Genomic DNA, 18,294 nt, shown 5'->3' with positions numbered 1-18,294 from the left:
CCGCATCCAGCGGGGTCGGTCAGAACCTGGCAACCGCAGCAATGCTCATCCGCGCGATGCCGGAGCCGTCAACCACCGAGGGTCGGCGAATCCAGGGAGAACTCAAGAATCTCCTGGAAGGCGCTACGGCCCGGCGGGCCGAGAGCACTGCATCCCGAAGGCAAGGATATCCCTCGGAACCTCATGCCGCAACTTCCCGATTCATGTGGGAAGCCTCGGTCTACACCGGGCGCACACGCAACACCGCGCCTGCGGCCCCGGGCCACCTCGGCAACGAGCACCATCGACGCGACCGTCGGGCTCACCTCGACGAAAGGGTGCGCCGAGGCTACCACCCCAGGTGTGGGGGGCGCTACGACAGCGGGGAGGATCGGAGTCCCTCGCCCGAGCCACCCGGTCCGCAGGCCTTCAGTCGGGCCATCCGACGGGCGCCATTCCCGACCCGGTTCCGACCCCCGACTACTATCACGAAGTACTCGGGGGAAACGAGACCGGAACTGTGGCTCGCGGACTACCGCCTTGCCTGCCAACTGGGTGGAACGGACGACGACAACCTCATCATCCGTAACCTCCCCCTGTTCCTCTCCGACACTGCTCGCGCCTGGTTGGAGCACCTGCCTCCGGGGCAGATTTCCAACTGGGACGACTTGGTCCAAGCCTTCGCTGGCAATTTCCAGGGCACATACGTGCGCCCCGGGAATTCCTGGGACCTTCGAAGCTGCCGGCAACAGCCGGGGGAGTCGCTCCGGGACTACATCCGGCGATTCTCGAAGCAGCGCACCGAGCTGCCCAACATCACCGACTCGGATGTCATCGGCGCGTTCCTCGCCGGCACCACTTGCCGCGACCTGGTGAGCAAGCTGGGTCGCAAAACCCCCACCAGGGCGAGCGAGCTGATGGACATCGCCACAAAGTTCGCCTCTGGCCAGGAGGCGGTCGAGGCTATCTTCCAAAAGGACAAGCAGCCCCAAGGCCGCCCATCGGAAGAAGCTCCCGAGGCGTCTGCTCCGCGCGGCGCCAAGAAGAAAGGCAAGAAGAAGTCGCAATCGAAACGCGACGCCGCCGACGCGGACCTTGTCGCCGCCGCCGAGTATAAGAACCCTCGGAAGCCCCCCGGAGGTGCAAACCTCTTCGACAAGATGCTCAAGGAGCCGTGCCCCTACCATCAGGGGCCCGTCAAGCATACCCTCGAAGAGTGCGTTATGCTTCGGCGTCATTTCCACAGGGCCAGGCCACCCGCCGAGGGTGGCAGGACCCACGACGACGACAAGAACGAAGATCGCCCAGCAGGAGAGTTCCCCGAGGTCCGCGACTGCTTCATGATCTATGGAGGGCATGCGGCGAATACCTCGGCTCGGCACCGCAAGCAGGAGCGCCGGGAGGTCTGCTCGGTGAAGGTGGCGGCGCCAGTCTACCTAGACTGGTCCGACAAGCCCATCACTTTCGACCGGGCCGACCACCCCGACCATGTGCCGAACCCCGGGAAATACCCGCTCGTCGTCGACCCCGTTGTCGGCGATGTCAGGCCCACCAAGGTCCTGATGGACGGGGGCAGCTGCCTCAACATCATCTACGCCGAGACCCTCAAGCTCTTGCGCGTCGATCCGTCCTCCGTCCGAGCAGGCGCTGTGCCCTTCCACGGGATCATCCCTGGGAAGCGCGTCCAGCCCCTCGGGCGACTTGACCTCCCAGTCTGCTTCGGGACACCCTCCAACTTCCGAAGGGAGACCCTGACGTTCGAAGTGGTCGGGTTCCGAGGAACCTACCACGCCGTGCTAGGGAGGCCATGCTACGCGAAGTTCATGGCCGTCCCCAACTACACCTACCTGAAGCTCAAGATGCCGGGCCCCAACGGGGTCATCACCGTCGGCCCCACGTACAAACACGCGTTCGAATGCGACGTGGAGTGCGTGGAGTACGCCGAGGCCCTCGCCGAGTCCGAGGCCCTCATCGTCGACCTGGAGAACCTCTCCAAGGAGGTGCCAGACGTGAAGCGCCATGCCGGCAACTTTGAGCCAGCGGAGACGGTTAAGGTCGTCCCCCTCAACCCCAGTGGTGACACCACCAAGCAGATCCGGATCGGTTCCGGGCTCGACCCCAAATAGGAAGCAGTGCTCGTCGACTTTCTCCGCGCAAACGTCGACGTTTTTGCGTGGAGTCCCTCGGACATGCCCGGCATACCGAGGGAGGTCGCCGAGCACTCGCTGGATATTCGGGCCGGAGCCCGACCCGTCAGGCAGCCTCTGCGCCGATTCGACGAGGAGAAGCGCAGAGTGATTGGCGAAGAGATCCACAAGCTAATGGCAGCAGGGTTCATCAAAGAGGTATTCCATCCCGAATGGCTTGCCAACCCTGTGCTTGTGAGGAAGAAAGGGGGGAAATGGCGGATGTGTGTAGACTACACTGGTCTCAACAAAGCATGTCCGAAGGTTCCCTACCCTCTGCCTCGCATCGACCAAATCGTGGATTCCACTGCTGGGTGCGAAACCTTGTCCTTCCTCGATGCCTACTCAGGGTATCACCAGATCCGGATGAAAGAGTCCGACCAGCTCGCGACTTCTTTCATCACACCGTTCGGCATGTACTGCTATGTCACCATGCCGTTCGGTTTGAGGAATGCGGGCGCGACGTACCAGCGGTGCATGAACCATGTGTTCGGCGAACACATCGGTCGCACAGTCGAGGCCTACGTCGATGACATCGTAGTCAAGACGCGGAAGGCTTCCGACCTCCTCTCCGACCTTGAAGTGACATTTCGGTGTCTCAAGGCGAAAGGAGTCAAGCTTAATCCTGAGAAGTGTGTCTTCGGGGTCCCCCGAGGCATGCTCCTAGGGTTCATCGTCTCCGAGCGAGGCATCGAAGCCAACCCGGAGAAGATTGCGGCCATCACCAGCATGGGACCCATCAAGGACTTAAAAGGGGTACAGAGGGTCATGGGATGCCTCGCGGCCCTGAGCCGCTTCATCTCACGCCTCGGCGAAAGAGGTCTGCCTCTGTACCGCCTCTTGAGGAAGGCCGAATGTTTCGCTTGGACCCCTGAGGCCGAGGAAGCCCTCGGCAACCTGAAGGTGCTCCTTACAAAAGCGCCTGTCTTGGTGCCGCCGGCGGACGGAGAAGCCCTCTTGGTCTACGTCGCCGCAACCACTCAGGTGGTTAGCGCCGCGATTGTGGTCGAAAGGCAGGAGGAAGGGCATACATTGCCCGTTCAGAGGCTGGTCTACTTCATCAGCGAAGTGCTGTCCGAGACTAAGATCCGCTACCCACAAGTTCAAAAGCTGCTGTATGCTGTGATCCTGACAAGGCGGAAGCTGCGACACTACTTCGAGTCCCATCCGGTGACTGTGGTGTCATCCTTCCCCCTGGGGGAGATCATCCAGTGCCGAGAGGCCTCCGGCAGGATCGCGAAGTGGGCGGTGGAAATCATGGGCGAAACGATCTCGTTCGCCCCTCGAAAGGCCATCAAGTCCCAAGTGTTGGCGGATTTCGTGGCCGAATGGGTCGACACCCAACTGCCAACGACCCCGATCCAACCGGAGCTCTGGACCATGTTTTTCGACGGGTCGCTGATGAAGACGGGGGCCGGCGCGGGCCTGCTCTTCACCTCGCCCCTCGGAAAGCACTTGCGCTACGTGCTGCGCCTCCACTTCCCGGCGTCCAACAATGTGGCCGAGTACGAAGCTCTGGTCAACGGATTGCGGATCGCCATCGAGCTAGGGGTCAGACGCCTCGACGCTCGCGGTGATTCGCAGCTCGTCATCGACCAAGTCATGAAGAACTCCCACTGCCGCGACCCGAAGATGGAGGCCTACTGCGACGAGGTTCGGCGCCTGGAAGACAAGTTCTTCGGGCTCGAGCTCAACCACATCGCTCGACGCTACAACGAAACCGCAGACGAGCTGGCTAAGATAGCCTCGGGGCGAACGACAGTCCCCCCGGACGTCTTCTCCCGGGATCTGCATCAACCCTCCGTCAAGCTCGACGACACGCCCGAGCCCGAGGTACCCTCGGCTCAGCCCGAGGCACCCTCGGCCCAGTCCGAGGTACCCTCGGCCCCCGAGGGCAGGGCACTGAACGTCGAGGAAAGGCAGAGCGGGGCCACACCAGATCAAGATTGGCAGGCCCCGTGCCTGCAATATCTCCGTCGAGGAGAGCTACCCCTCGACCAAGTCGAGGCTCGGCGGGTAGCGCGACGCGCCAAGTCATTCGTCTTGCTGGGCGACGAAGAGGAGCTCTACCATCGCAGCCCCTCGGGCATCCTCCAGCGGTGCATCTCCATCGCCGAAGGTCGGGAACTGCTGCAAGAAGTACACTCGGGGGCTTGCGGCCACCACGCAGCGCCCCGAGTCCTTGTCGGAAATGCTTTCCGGCAAGGCTTCTACTGGCCAACGGCGGTGGCTGACGCCACTAGAATTGTCCGCACCTGCGAAGGGTGCCAATTCTATGCGAAGCGGACACACCTGCCCGCTCAGGCTCTGCAGACAATACCCATCACCTGGCCCTTCGCTGTATGGGGTCTGGACCTCGTCGGTCCCTTGCAGAAGGCGCCCGGGGGCTACACGCACCTGCTGGTCGCCATCGACAAATTCTCCAAGTGGATCGAGGTCCGACCTCTGAGCAGCATCAGGTCCGAGCAGGCGGTGGCATTCTTCACCAACATCATCCATCGCTTCGGGGTCCCGAACTCCATCATCACCGACAACGGCACCCAGTTCACCGGCAAAAAATTCTTGGATTTTTGCGAGGATCACCATATCCGGGTGGACTGGGCCGCCGTGGCTCATCCCATGTCGAATGGGCAAGTAGAGCGTGCCAATGGCATGATTCTACAAGGGCTCAAGCCTCGGATCTACAACGACCTCAACGAGTTCGGCAAGCGATGGATGAAGGAACTCCCCTCGGTGGTCTGGAGCCTAAGGACGACGCCGAGTCGTGCCACGGGCTTCACGCCGTTTTTCCTGGTCTACGGGGCTGAAGCTATCTTGCCCACTGACCTGGAGTACGGCTCCCCGAGGGTGAGGGCCTACACCGAACAAAGCAACCAAGCTAGCCGGGAGGAATCGCTGGACCAGCTGGAGGAAGCTCGGGACAGGGCCTTACTACACTCGGCGCGGTACCAACAGTCCCTGCGACGCTACCATGCCCGAGGGGTCCGGTCCCGAGAACTCCAGGTGGGCGACCTGGTGCTTCGGCTGCGGCAAGACGCCCGAGGGAGGCACAAGCTCACGCCCCCCTGGGAAGGGCCATTCGTCATCGCCAAAGTTCTGAAGCCCGGAACATACAAGCTGGCCAACAATCAAGGCGAGATCTACGGTAACGCTTGGAACATCAAACAGCTACGTCGCTTCTACCCTTAAGATGTTTTCAAGTTGTTTATATACCTCGCACCTACGCAAAGTTTAGTCGTCAAGGAAGGGTCGGCCTAGCCTCGGCAAAGCCCGACCCTCCCTCGGGGGCTAAAAGGGGGGAGACCCCCCTCTGCGTAGAATTTTTCCTCGAAAAAGGACCTCTTTTTAGCAGGATTTCTTTCGTGCTTCCTGACTACTTCGGAAAAGCGGGTCCTGGAAACGACGAGGTACACGTAAGCAGCCAAGGCTGACCAAGCCGAGGGACTCCTACGCCTCCGGGATACGGATACCTCACTCATCACCTTCTGCGATAAGTAACTTGCGCTCGGATAAAGCGACTCCGTGGACCGAACGAGTCATCACGCTCGGAAGCTCTCCTGCCGAAGCAGTCCTTCAAGCTTTCTCGACTAAGTCGGCGACAGGGCCTCATGGACGGGTGAAAGTACGCGTAAGCCGCAAGGCCGACCGAGCCGAGGGATTCCCACGCCTCTGGGATACGGATACCTCACTCGTCCCTTCCGCGAAAAGCAGCTCTCGCTCACACAAACATCCCTGTTACCGACAGAGTCCAGACGCTCGAAACAAGAGGAAAAAAGACGCAGCTTCGCAAGCGCGGCGAGGGTGTGTTCTTCTGGCCTCGGCGGCCGCAGAAAGCACACGCTACAAGATGATCTGATCCTGCAGGCTCGGGTCTTCACGCTGAAGGGAGCCGTAGCACCCTCGGCATCGACGACGTCTTCAGCAAAGCCCGACCCAGCCTCGGGCGGCGCTGCGGTCCAGGGACTCCTCCGGGAATCCGGCCCGAGCAGGCGGCTCAACCGGTTACCCCTGGGGCCTCGGTCAACCGGCTTCCAAGGGCGCCAGCCCGACCCGAGGCCTCGACCGATCGACTTCGGCGTCGGCTCCGCCGACGGACAACACGGCTAGGCCCCGGCCGACCAGGTTCCCATTTTCGAGCCAACTCCGCCTCTGTTCATACTGATATCGCTACCCCTGGCCTCAGTCCACCGAAGGGCGGCCGAGGGGTCTCTTCAACTAAGCTAGGGGAGCCCCAGACAACAAGGCCGAACGGGCCGAGGGATTCCTACGCCTCCGGGATACGGATACCTCACCCGTCACCTTGACATGGGGCAACTCATGCTTGATAAAGCGGTTCAGATAATCAACAGGCGAGACTTAATGCTCGAAAATGAGGAAAAAACACGGCTCCGTGCCGAAATTACATACACGTTCAGGCCTCGACAGCCGCAATGAACGAAGAACACTGGCATACGAGATGCCACTACCAACGGAACTCCGGTTCCCTCCTCCGCAGGTACGAACAACCCCCCTCCGAAGGGGAAGGCCTGCGGAGTAACTGAAGAACGATGGGCGGCTCGCTGCCGCCCGTTCCAACCGTGACGGCAACCACCCCTGCCCTAGACAGCGAAGCGGCTTGGGCAGCAGCTTTGGGGGAGGTGTCACGGCAGAAGGGCTCCCCCCGCTGGGGACGAGAACCAGCCATTCAGGCAGGGAGACGGGGACCCAGGGCCCCTAGCGCCCTGCATATCCTGGCATGGCTGGAGGAAGTCTCCGTGGGGCTCAAGGACGCCCTTCACCCCCGGGCGCAGGGGGAAGAAAGGGGCAGCCGACCCACGCGGGGGCGGTCCCCCGACTCGCCTCATCTTCCATCTTGGCCTGGATGACGAAAATCCTTGAGGCCGAGGGAGGAGTAGGGGCCGCAGCCTGGCCCGTTTTCCCCACCGTCGAACTAGAGGTCACCATCTTGGGTGACCGCCGGTGGCGAGGTGTGGCCAGGCTGCGTGATGAAAATCCTTGAAGCCGAACGATGGCTGAAAGGTACCAACTCCCATGGAGTTGCGTTCCTCCAACGAGGAGGCGGAAAGGCGGCGGATACCCCCCATCCGGGGGCCTGGAAAATGGGAAGACACGACGCTTAAGGGAGAAAGAAGACATGGTTGCCTTACGAAAGGAGTCTCCCTCCTTTTAAAGGCAACTCTCCCTACGTGCACCCCCAGACGCCGTGGGCTGAGTCTTCTCCAACACGCTCCAAGGCCCTCCCCTACGACTCGGGGGCTGGGTCCCGCATGTCATGCAAGCCGGCTCAGGGCGGAAGAAGCCAAACCGCCGCGCGTGGTGCGCACGACCGTCCGGCGGTTACAGGCGACCCCCCATTTTCGCCCGGACCAACGGGCAGAAGGGGCGGGCAGCCATGCAGGCGGCATGCAAACGCGCCAGATGGACGCGCTTCTCCGACTTCTGACACGCCAGCTTGGGAACCCAGGCCCACGCGTCGAGCAACCGGTGCGTCAGTTGCTGCATGCAAGCAACCGCACCGCCACTTGTGCCACCATCACGCCTCTTCGGTTGCGGAGCCTATGCCGCGACTCGAGGCGACCCAACAGCGCCAGCCTGGCGCGTCGGTCAAAGCGACCGAAAGTGGGCCGGCAGTAATAGCGGTGGCAGGCGGGCGGGCGCAGCGGTCACGTCGTCAGCCAGGCTCACGTCCCATCCTGAGACAGCAAGAGAGCCTCCTCTCACGGCGTGGAGACGGTGCACCCGTGACCCGTTCCTCGAACGGATCGCAACGGCCGCCTCGCCAACCACTCGCCCCGTCGCATTAACTCCGCGGCGGGACACGCGGCGCCTCTGGCAGGAGGAGCGCGCGACGCTTCACCTTCGCCGAAATAACCGCGTCAGAAAAGGTACGCCACGTCGTCCGATTTCGTATCCTTTTCCGTTTTCCTCTTTCTCTATCTCTTGCAACAGGGACCGGGAAAGGGGGATACCCCGAAAGGGATCCTTCTCCGCGAAGGAACCGGGCTCCGAGCCCCCCATTACTGATCAGGGGTTCGAAGGCTGGCCCTCCGAAGGGTTCAACAGTCGCCTCAGATCGCGTGGGCCCGACACCCACTACTGGTCAGGGGTTCGAAGGCCAGCCCCCCGAAGGGCTCCATGGCCGCCTCAGGCTACTCGGGCTCCGCGCCCATTACTGATCAGGGGTTCGAAGGCTGGCCCCCGAAGGGTTCACAGTCGCCTCAGACACCGAGCGAGGGATGACCAGGGGTACGTTCGATACATAACCAAGGCTCGGGTTGTGCTCCCGAGGTACCCTAGGACATTTCCGAGACCAGCGGGAACGATCTTGTAACGGAATCCCATCGGAGGGAGGCATCGAGCCCTCGGACCCCGTCGCCAGGGGACCGGGTCCGGCAAATCACCCGCAGGTACTTTTGGGCGTGCCTCTGGGCCCCTAGCCGACCCCCAACGAACGGGGCACGGACGTCCACTCGGATTACCCGCTTGCAGCTCACCGGAGACACCATGTTCGGTGCCCATCGAGGGTAACATGGCGCACTCCCCCCCTCCTCCTTGCGGAAAGGCGACGTAGGGGCGTATGTAAAAAGTCGAGTCTGTCCCTGATCGTCCTCTCGCCCTGTGCAGAGGCTCGGGGGCTGCTCTCGCAAAAACCGGCTCCGGCCAAATCGTTGACAGCGTCAACATACCAGCCCGAGAGCTTGGGCCCCGACCGTGCACCCGGGCTATGGCCAGTTCGCATGAGGGAACGACCAGACCAGCCGAAGCGTTAAGCGAAGTATTAAGACCTCGAAGGAGTGTAACCACTCCTCCGAGGCCTCGGGGGCTACACCCGGCGGGTGCGCTCGCGCGCACCCACCGGAACGAAATGCAACCGAGAAAGGCTGGTCCCCTTGCAAAAAAGTGCGACAAAAGCCTCCAAGCGAGTGCTAACACTCCCTTCGAGGCTCGGGGGCTACTGTCGGGGACCATAATTAGGGGTACCCTCAAGACGCCTAATTCTCAGCTGGTAACCCCCATCAGCATAAAGCTGCAAAGGCCTGATGGGTACGATTAAGTCAGGGATCAGTCCACACGAGTGACTCGATCACGCTTCACCCGAGCCTAGCCTCGGCCAAAGGCAGCCGACCTCGAGAGACTTCCGTCTCGCCCGAGGCCCCCCTTTTATGGCGGACACATCACCGGCTTGCCCGAGGCCTTGGCTTCGCTCAGAAGCAACCTTGACTAAATCGCCGCACCGACTGACCAAATTGCAGGGGCATTTAACGCAAAGGTGGCCTGACACCTCTATCCTGACACGCGCCCCCGGCAGAGCCGAAGTGACCGCCGTCACTCCACTGCTCCACTGGCCAGTCTGACAGAAGGACTGCGCCGCCTGCGCCACTCCGACTGCAGTGCCACTCGACAGAGTGAGTCTGACAGGCAGTCAGGCCTTGCCAAAGGCGCCACGGCGAACTCCGCTCCGCCCGACCCCAGGGCTCGGACTCGGGCTAAGACCCGGAAGACGGCGAACTCCGCTCCGCCCGACCCCAGGGCTCGGACTCGGGCTAAGACCCGGAAGACGACGAACTCCGCTCCGCCCGACCCTAGGGCTCGGACTTGGGCTAAGACCTGGAAGACGGCGAACTCCGCTCCGCCCGACCCCAGGGCTCGGATTCGGGCTAAGACCCGGAAGACGGCGAACTCCGCTCCGCCCGACCCCAGGGCTCGGACTCGGGCTAAGACCCGGAAGACGGCGAACTCCGCTCCGCCCGACCCCAGGGCTCGGACTCGGGCTAGCACCCGGAAGACGACGAAACTCCGCTTCGCCCGACCCCAGGGCTCGGACTCCGCCCTGGCCTCGGCCGAACAACTTCCGCCTCGCCCGACCCCTTGGCTCGGGCTCGGCCACGGCAACAAAAGGCAAACTCAACCTCGGCTTCGGAGGAACCCCCACGTCGCCCTGCCTAGGGCATAGACCGCCACGTCAACAGGAGGCGCCATCATCATCCTACCCCGAATCGACTCGGGTCACGGAGAACAAGACCGGCGTCTCATCCGGCCAGCTCCGCCGGAGGGGCAATGATGGCGCTCCGCAAGCTCTGTGACGACGGCGGCCCCCGGCTCTCTTACGGAAGCAGGACAACGTCAGCAGGGACTCGACCGCTCCAACAGCTGTCCCTCCATCAGGCTCCACCACACCTCCGACAGCCACGACATCACGCCAGCAGGGTGCCCAGATCTCTCCGGCTACCACATTGGCATGTACCTAGGGCGCTAGCTCTCCCTCCGCTAGACACGTAGCACTCTGCTACATCCCCATTGTACACCTGGATCCTCTCCTTACGACTATAAAAGGAAGGACCAGGGCCTTCTCAGAGGAGGTTGGCCGCGCGGGACCGAGGACGGGACAGGCGCTCTCTTGGGCCGCTCGCTTCCCTCACCCGCGTGGACGCTTGTAACCCCCCTACTGCAAGCGCACCTGACCTGGGCGCGGGACGAACACGAAGGTCGCGGGACTTACACCTCTCTCACGCTCGACTCCGGCCACCTCGCCTCTCCCCCCTTCGCGCTCGCCCACGCGCTCGACCCATCTGGGCTGGGGCACGCAGCACACTCACTCGTCGGCTTAGGGACCCCCCTGTCTCGAAACGCCGACAGGTAGAGAGAAATAGGTAATTAATGCATCAAGGGAAGGATGGACTTGCCTTCGTTGAAGCTTTCCTGGCACAAAAGGTTAATCTCGGAGGGGTCGGGTTCCTGCCCTTCTTCCGGAGCTAAGAGTTCCGGAGGATCGGATCCCTCTTCCGCTAATTAAACATAGACAAAAACAATACATCAAACATAGTGACCTTTGTGGAGTGTGCAAATTGTTATACTTTATTATTTTTGTGCCCTAATAATTTATTTAAACTATTTTTGGTGCATAAAATATCAGCATATAAGTATATATGGGAAAATGGGAAAAAGAAATGGGAAAAGAAAAAGAAAAAGAATTTCCTTTCCCTGTGGGCTGGGGGGAATTTTCGGCCCACTTGGGCGCGGGCGCTCGCGCGGGCGAGGCTGGTGGCCCAGCTGGCCCAGCTGTGCGGGGGAGACGGCGGGGGACGGCGCGGAGGCGCGAGCCCACCAGCCAGGGATAGAGGAGGGGGCTGACGGCGTTGGCGACAACGGAGGGGGGGGAGGGGCTCGACCGGGGTTCGACCGGCGGTGGGGATCCGCGGCGGTTCTCCGCCGTCGGTCCGGTTTTGCGACGGGGAAGCGGTGGCGGAGCATGAGTGGTAGATGGGGATCACAGGGGCGGGGCGAATTTCGCCTGCGGGGGCCTAGGGCGGCCGGTCCGCGGCACGGTGGCGGGTGTCCGCGGCGGCGAAGCCGCCGGTGAGTTTTCCGGCCGAAATAGAGTGGGGGAGGTGGCGTGTCGTGAACGTGGAAGTGTGGCGGAACTCTTGGCACTATTTAATTGAATGGAAGGTCGTCAGGGAGGGAGAGGGGGGAGCTTACCGGAGCGGTGGAGGGAAGCACGGCGGCGCTGCTAGCTCAATTGAGCTCGGGGAGGGGTGGAGGAGATGGCCGGGGCTGGTGTGGAGGGCTCGGGCTCGGCTGTCCCTTTTATAGGCGCCCGGGAGGGGGAGAGGGATGGAGGGGACGGCGAGCTCCGACGAGCTTCCATGATGGCGGGCATGGAGCAAACGGCGACGAGACGGCTCGGGCAGGCTGAGGATGAGGGGACGGCTCGGGCACAGTGGCGGGGTTGTCGCGGAGGCTGGCGAGCATTAATGGCGAGGCGACGAGGCGAGGGGTGCTCGGCGGCGATCGCGCCGGTGAGGGATGGGCGAGGGAGAAGGAGCTGACTGGTGGGGTCGGGCTGCCAGTGAGAGAGGTCCGCGCGAGAGAGAGAGGGGCGGGGTGCTGATGGGCGGGGTCAGGCTGTCAGCGGGCGGGAGTGGCGCGCGGTTTGGGCCGCCTGGGCCGAAAAGAGAGGGGAGGGAGGCGGGCGCGCGCGAGTTGGGCCGGAAATCGGCCCAGCCGAGAGAGGGGAGAGGGATTTCCTTTTTCTTTTCTTTTTCTAATTCTTTCCTTTTTCTTTTCTACTTTTGTGTCATTTTGTTTCTTTTTCTCTTACAAAAATTCTCTAAATGAACTTGGTGATAAATATGGTCTATGTGAGGTGCTTCAAATCATTTTAAGTATATGCAAATGATTGGGTGACCTAGGGGTAGGGTTAGGGAGAAGAATAAAACCAAAAGGGGGGGATTAGGGGGGGTTAGGGTTTCAAACCTGGGTTGGGATTTTGGGATGTTACACTACACCATTCTGTTGTGGCGTGTAGGGATAAGAGAACTCATGCTTGATGCCCTCCTCCTCAAGGAAGCCTTCAATTTGTGAGTTCTTGAACTCCGTCCCGTTGTCGCTTCTAATTTTCTTGATCCTTAAGCCGAACTCGTTTTGAGCTCGTCTCAAGAATCCCTTTAAAGTCTCTTGGGTATGAGATTTTTCCTGCAAAAAGAACACCCAAGTGAAGCGAGAATAATCATCCACAATAACTAGACAGTACTTACTCCCGTCGATGCTTATGTAAGCTATCGGGCCGAATAGATCCATGTGTAGGAGCTCCAGCGGCCTGTTAGTCGTCATGATGTTCTTGTGTGGATGATGAGCACCAACTTGCTTCCCTGCTTGGCATGCGCTACAAATCCTGTCTTTCTCAAAATGAACATTTGTTAATCCTAAAATGTGCTCTCCCTTTAGAAGCTTATGAAGATTCTTCATCCCAACATGGGCTAGTCGGCGGTGCCAGAGCCAACCCATGTTAGTCTTAGCAATTAAGCAAGTGTCAAGTTCAGCTCTATCAAAATCTACCAAGTATAGCTGACCCTCTAACACTCCCTTAAATGCTACTGAATCATCACTTCTTCTAAAGACAGTGACACCTACATCAGTAAATAGACAGTTGTAGCCCATTTTGCATAATTTAGAAACGGAAAGCAAATTGTAATCTAAAGAGTCTACAAGAAAAACATTGGAAATGGAATGGTCAGGTGAAATAGCAATTTTACCCCTTTGACCAAACCTTGATTTCCATCCCCGAATGTGATCGCTCTTTGGGGATCTTGGTTTTTCTCGTAGGAGGAGAACATCTTCTTCTCCCCTGTCATATGGTTTGTGCACCCGCTGTCGATTATCCAACTTGAGCCCCCAGATGCATAAACCTACAAAACAAGTTTAGTTCTTGGTTTTAGGTACCCAAACTGTTTTGGGTCCTTTGGCATTATAAACAAGAACTTTGGGTACCCAAACACAAGTTTTGATCCCTTGTGTTTGCCCCCAACAAACTTGGCAACTACCTTGCCGGATTTGTTAGTTAAGACATAAGATACATCAAAAGTTTTAAATGAAATATTATGATCATTTGATGCACTAGGAGTTTTCTTCTTAGGCAACTTAGCACGGGTTGGTTGCCTAGAGCTAGATGTCTCACCCTTATACATAAAAGCATGATTAGGGCTAGGGTGAGATTTCCTAGAATGAATCCTCCTAATTTTGCTCTCGGGATAACCGGCAGGGTACAAAATGTAACACTCGTTATCCTGAGGCATGGGAGCCTTGCCCTTTACAAAATTAGACAATCTTTTAGGAGGGGCATTAAGTTTGACATTGTCTCCCTTTTGGAAGCCAATGCCATCCTTGATGCCAGGGCGTCTCCCACTATAGAGCATGCTTATAGCAAATTTAAATTTTTCATTTTTTAGTTTATGCTCGGCAATTTTAGCATTTAATTTAGCTATATGATCATTTTGTTGTTTAATCATGGAAAGGTGATCATGTATAGCATTAACATCAACATCTCTACATCTAGTGCAAATAGTGACATGCTCAGTGGTAGATGTAGAGGATTTGCAAGAATTAAGTTCAACAATCTTAGCACGCAACATATCATTTTTATCTCTAAGATCGAAAATTGTAACATTGCAAACATCTATTTCTTTAGCCTTAGCAATTAATTTCTCATTTTCAATCCTAAGACTAACAAGAGAGACATTTAATTCTTCAATCTTAGCAAGTAAATCAACATTATCATCTCTAAGATTGGGAATTGAAACATTACAAGCATTTGAATCAACCTTAGCAATTAAACTAGCATTTTCATTTCTAAGGTTGTTGATAACATCATGGCATGTGCTTAGCTCACTAGTTAATTTCTCACATTTTTCAACTTCTAGAGCATAAGCATTTTTAACCTTAGCACGCTTTTTGTTTTCCTTGATTAGGAAGCCCTCTTGGGTATCCAAGAGTTCATCCTTTTCATGGATGGCACTAATTAGTTCATTTAGTTTTTCTTTTTGTTGCATGTTGAGGTTGGCAAAAAGAATGCGTAAGTTATCCTCCTCTTCACTAGCATTTCCCTCATCACTAGAGGTTTCATATTTAGTGGAGGATCTTGATTTTACCTTCTTCCTTTTGCCGTCCTTTGCCATGAGGCACTTGTGGCCGACGTTGGGGAAGAGAAGACCCTTGGTGACGGCGATGTTTGTGGCGTCCTCGTCGGAGGAGGAGTCGGTGGAGCTCTCGTCGGAGTCCCACTCCCGGCAAACATGGGCATCGCCACCCTTCTTCTTGTAGTACTTCTTCTTCTCCTTTCTTCTCCCCTTCTTGTCGTCGCCCCTGTCACTGTCACTAGAAATAGAACATTTTGCTATAAAGTGACCGGGCTTACCACACTTGTAGCAAACTTTCTTGGAGCGGGATTTGTAGTCCTTCACCCTCCTTTGCTTGAGGATTTGGCGGAAGCTCTTGATGACGAGCGCCATCTTCTCATTGTCGAGCTTTGAGGCGTCGATTGGTTGTCTACTTGATGTAGACTCCTCCTTCTTCTCCTCCGTCGCTTTGAATGCAATCGGTTGTGCTTCAGACGTGGAGGGGCCATCAAGCTCGTTGATTTTCTTTGAGCCTTTGATCATCAACTCAAAGCTCACAAAGTGTCCTATCACTTCCTCGGGAGACATTAGTGTGTATCTGAGATTACCACGAATTAATTGCACTTGTGTAGGGTTAAGGAAAACAAGTGATCTAAGAATAACCTTAACCATTTCGTGGTCATCCCATTTCTTGCTCCCGAGATTGCGCACTTGGTTCACCAAGGTTTTGAGCCGGTTGTACATGTCTTGTGGCTCCTCCCCTTAGCGACGTCGGAAGCAACCGAGCTCCCCCTCGATCATTTCCCGCTTGGTGATTTTGGTCACCTCGTCTCCTTCATGCGCGGTCTTTAGCGTGTCCCAAATCTCCTTAGCATTTTTCAACCCTTGCACCTTATTATACTCCTCTCGACTTAGAGAGGCGAGGAATATAGTTGAGGCTTGGGAGTTGAAGTGTTGGATTTGAGCCACTTCGTCCTCATCATAATCTTCATCCCCTATGGATGGTACCTGTGCACCAAACTCAACAACATCCCATATACTTTTGTGGAGTGAGGTTAGATGAAATCGCATCAAATCACTCCACCTAGCATAATCTTCACCATCAAACGTTGGTGGTTTGCCTAATGGGACGAAAAGTAAAGGTGTATGTTTAGGAATGCGAGGATAGCGTAAGGGGATCTTACTAAACTTCTTGCGCTCATGCCGCTTAGAAGTGACGGACGACGTGTCGGAGCCAGAGGAGGATGGCGATGAGGTGTCGGTCTCGTAGTAGACCACCTTCCTCATCTTCTTCTTCTTGTCACCGCTCTGACGCGACTTGTGTGAAGGGGATTCCTTTTCCTTCCCCTTCCCTTTGTTGTAGGACTCTCCCGATGGAGCTTTCCCGTGGCTTGTAGCGGTCTTCTCGCCGGTCACCATATCCTTCTTGGCGTGATCTCCCGACATCACTTCGAGCGGTTAGGCTCTAATGAAGCACCGGGCTCTGATACCAATTGAAAGTCGCATAGAGGGGGTGAATAGGGCGAATCTGAAATTTACAAACTTAATCACAACTACAAGCCGGGTTAGCGTTAGAAATAAGAATGAGTCCGAGAGAGAGGGCGCAAAACAAATCGTGAGCAAATAAAGAGTGAGACACGATGATTTGTTTTACCGAGGTTCGGTTCTTTTAAAGCTACTCCCCGTTGAGGTGTTCACAAAGACCGGGTCTCTTTCAACCCTTTCCCTCTCTCAAACTATCCCTCGGACCGAGTGAGCTTCTTCTTCTCAATCAAACAGGAACAAACTTCCCCGCAAGGACCACCACACAATTGGTGTCTCTTGCCTTGGTTACAATTGAGTTGTTCGCAAGAAAGAATGAAAGAACGAAGCAATCCAAGCGCAAGAGCTCAAAAGAACACAACAAATCTCTCTCACTAATCACTAATGATTGGTGTGGAATTGGGAGAGGATTTGATCACTTGGGAGCTGAGTGTCTAGAATTGAATGCTAGAGCTCTTGTAAGTAGTTGGAAGGTGAAAACTTGGATGACTTGAATGTGGGGTGGTTGGGGGTATTTATAACCCCAACCACCAAACTAGCTGTTTGGTGGAGGCTGGTGTCGCATGGCGCACCGGACAGTCCGGTGCGCCACCGGATAGTGTCCGGTGCGCCAGCCACGTCACCAGGCCGTTGGGTTCCGACCGTTGGAGCTCTGTCTTGTGGGCCCGCCTGGCTGTCCGGTGGCGCACCGGACAAGTCCTGTAGACAGTCCGGTGTGCCACCCGCGCGTGATCTATCCTCTACGCGCGCAGGCGCACATTTAATGCGTTGCAGTCGACCGTTGCGCGCGAAGTAGTCGTTGCTCCGTTGACTCACCGGACAGTCCAGTGTGCACCAGACATGTCCGGTGAATTTTAGCGGAGCGGATTCCCGAAGCTGGCGAGTACAGAGTTGCTCTTTCTTGGGGCACCGGACACTGTCCGGTGGTGCACCAGACAGTCCGGTGAATTATAGCGGAGCCCTCTAAAAATTCCCGAAGGTGAAGAGTTGGGCGTCGAGTTCCCTGGTGCACCGGACACTGTCCGGTGGCACACCGGACAGTCCGGTGCGCCAGACCAGGGCACACTTCGGTTGTCCCTTGCTCTCTTTGTTTGAACTCATTCTTGGTCTTTTTATTGACTTATTGTGAACCTTTGGCACCTTTAGAACTTATAGACTAGAGCAAACTAGTTAGTCCAATTATTTGTGTTGGGCAATTCAACCACCAAAATCAATTAGGAAATAGGTGTAAGCCTAATTCCCTTTCAGGGGTCCACAATCATTTAGGCAGATAAGGAATAAGTTTGGTCACTCTTTGGAAACTATTAGTCGCAAGTATAGTGAAGTCCTTAATGCACTATATAAGATGTCTTCTAACGTAATCAAGCCCAAGGACACAAATTTCATAGAGATTCACCCTCGGTTGCGAGAGACTAGATTTTGGCCCCATTTCAAGGATTGCATAGGAGCCATTGATGGAAGTCACTTTCCCGCGTCTGTCCCGACCACAGAGCAAGCAAAATATATTGGTCGTCACGGTTACACATCACAGAATGTAATGGCCGTTTGTGACTTCGATATGAGGTTCACATTTGTTGTCACGGGTTGGCCAGGTTCAGTGCATGACACTAGAGTATTACAAGATACTTTGATAACTTATGCGGACAAGTTCCCGCATCCACCGGAAGGTATATAACTATCTTGTACTATTGTATCATTCGTTATTAATTTATGTCATATGTATCTAAGTTGATATTTTTGTTTGTGCAGGTAAATACTATCTTGTGGATTCTGGTTATCCAAATAGAAAGGGATACATTGCACCTTATAAGGGTCAGAAGTACCACATTTCAGAATGGCAAAATGCGAGGCAACCTATTGGTAGCAAAGAAGTATTCAACTTTGCACACTCTTCGCTATGTAATGTTATAGAGCGATCGTTTGGGGTGCTTAAAATGAAGTGGAGAATTCTTCTAAGTCTCCCTTCATTTTCGCTTAGGAAACAATCCAAGATAATTATTGCTTGTATGGCATTGCATAACTTCATTAGAGACAGTGCTCTACACGATCGAGACTTTGATCAACTTGTACCTACTAGCCTTGGTCATGATGTACCCGTAGGTGAGAGTAGTAGTAGCACATCTGATGAGTTAGACATGAGTGCATTTCGAGATGCTATTGCTAATGCATTAGTGTCGTAGTTTAATATGTGA

This window comes from Zea mays, chromosome 1 (genome assembly GCF_902167145.1).
Source record: "Zea mays cultivar B73 chromosome 1, Zm-B73-REFERENCE-NAM-5.0, whole genome shotgun sequence".
In the NCBI taxonomy this organism is placed as follows: Eukaryota; Viridiplantae; Streptophyta; class Magnoliopsida; order Poales; family Poaceae; genus Zea; species Zea mays.
Note: the sequence above shows the minus strand (reverse complement) of the source record.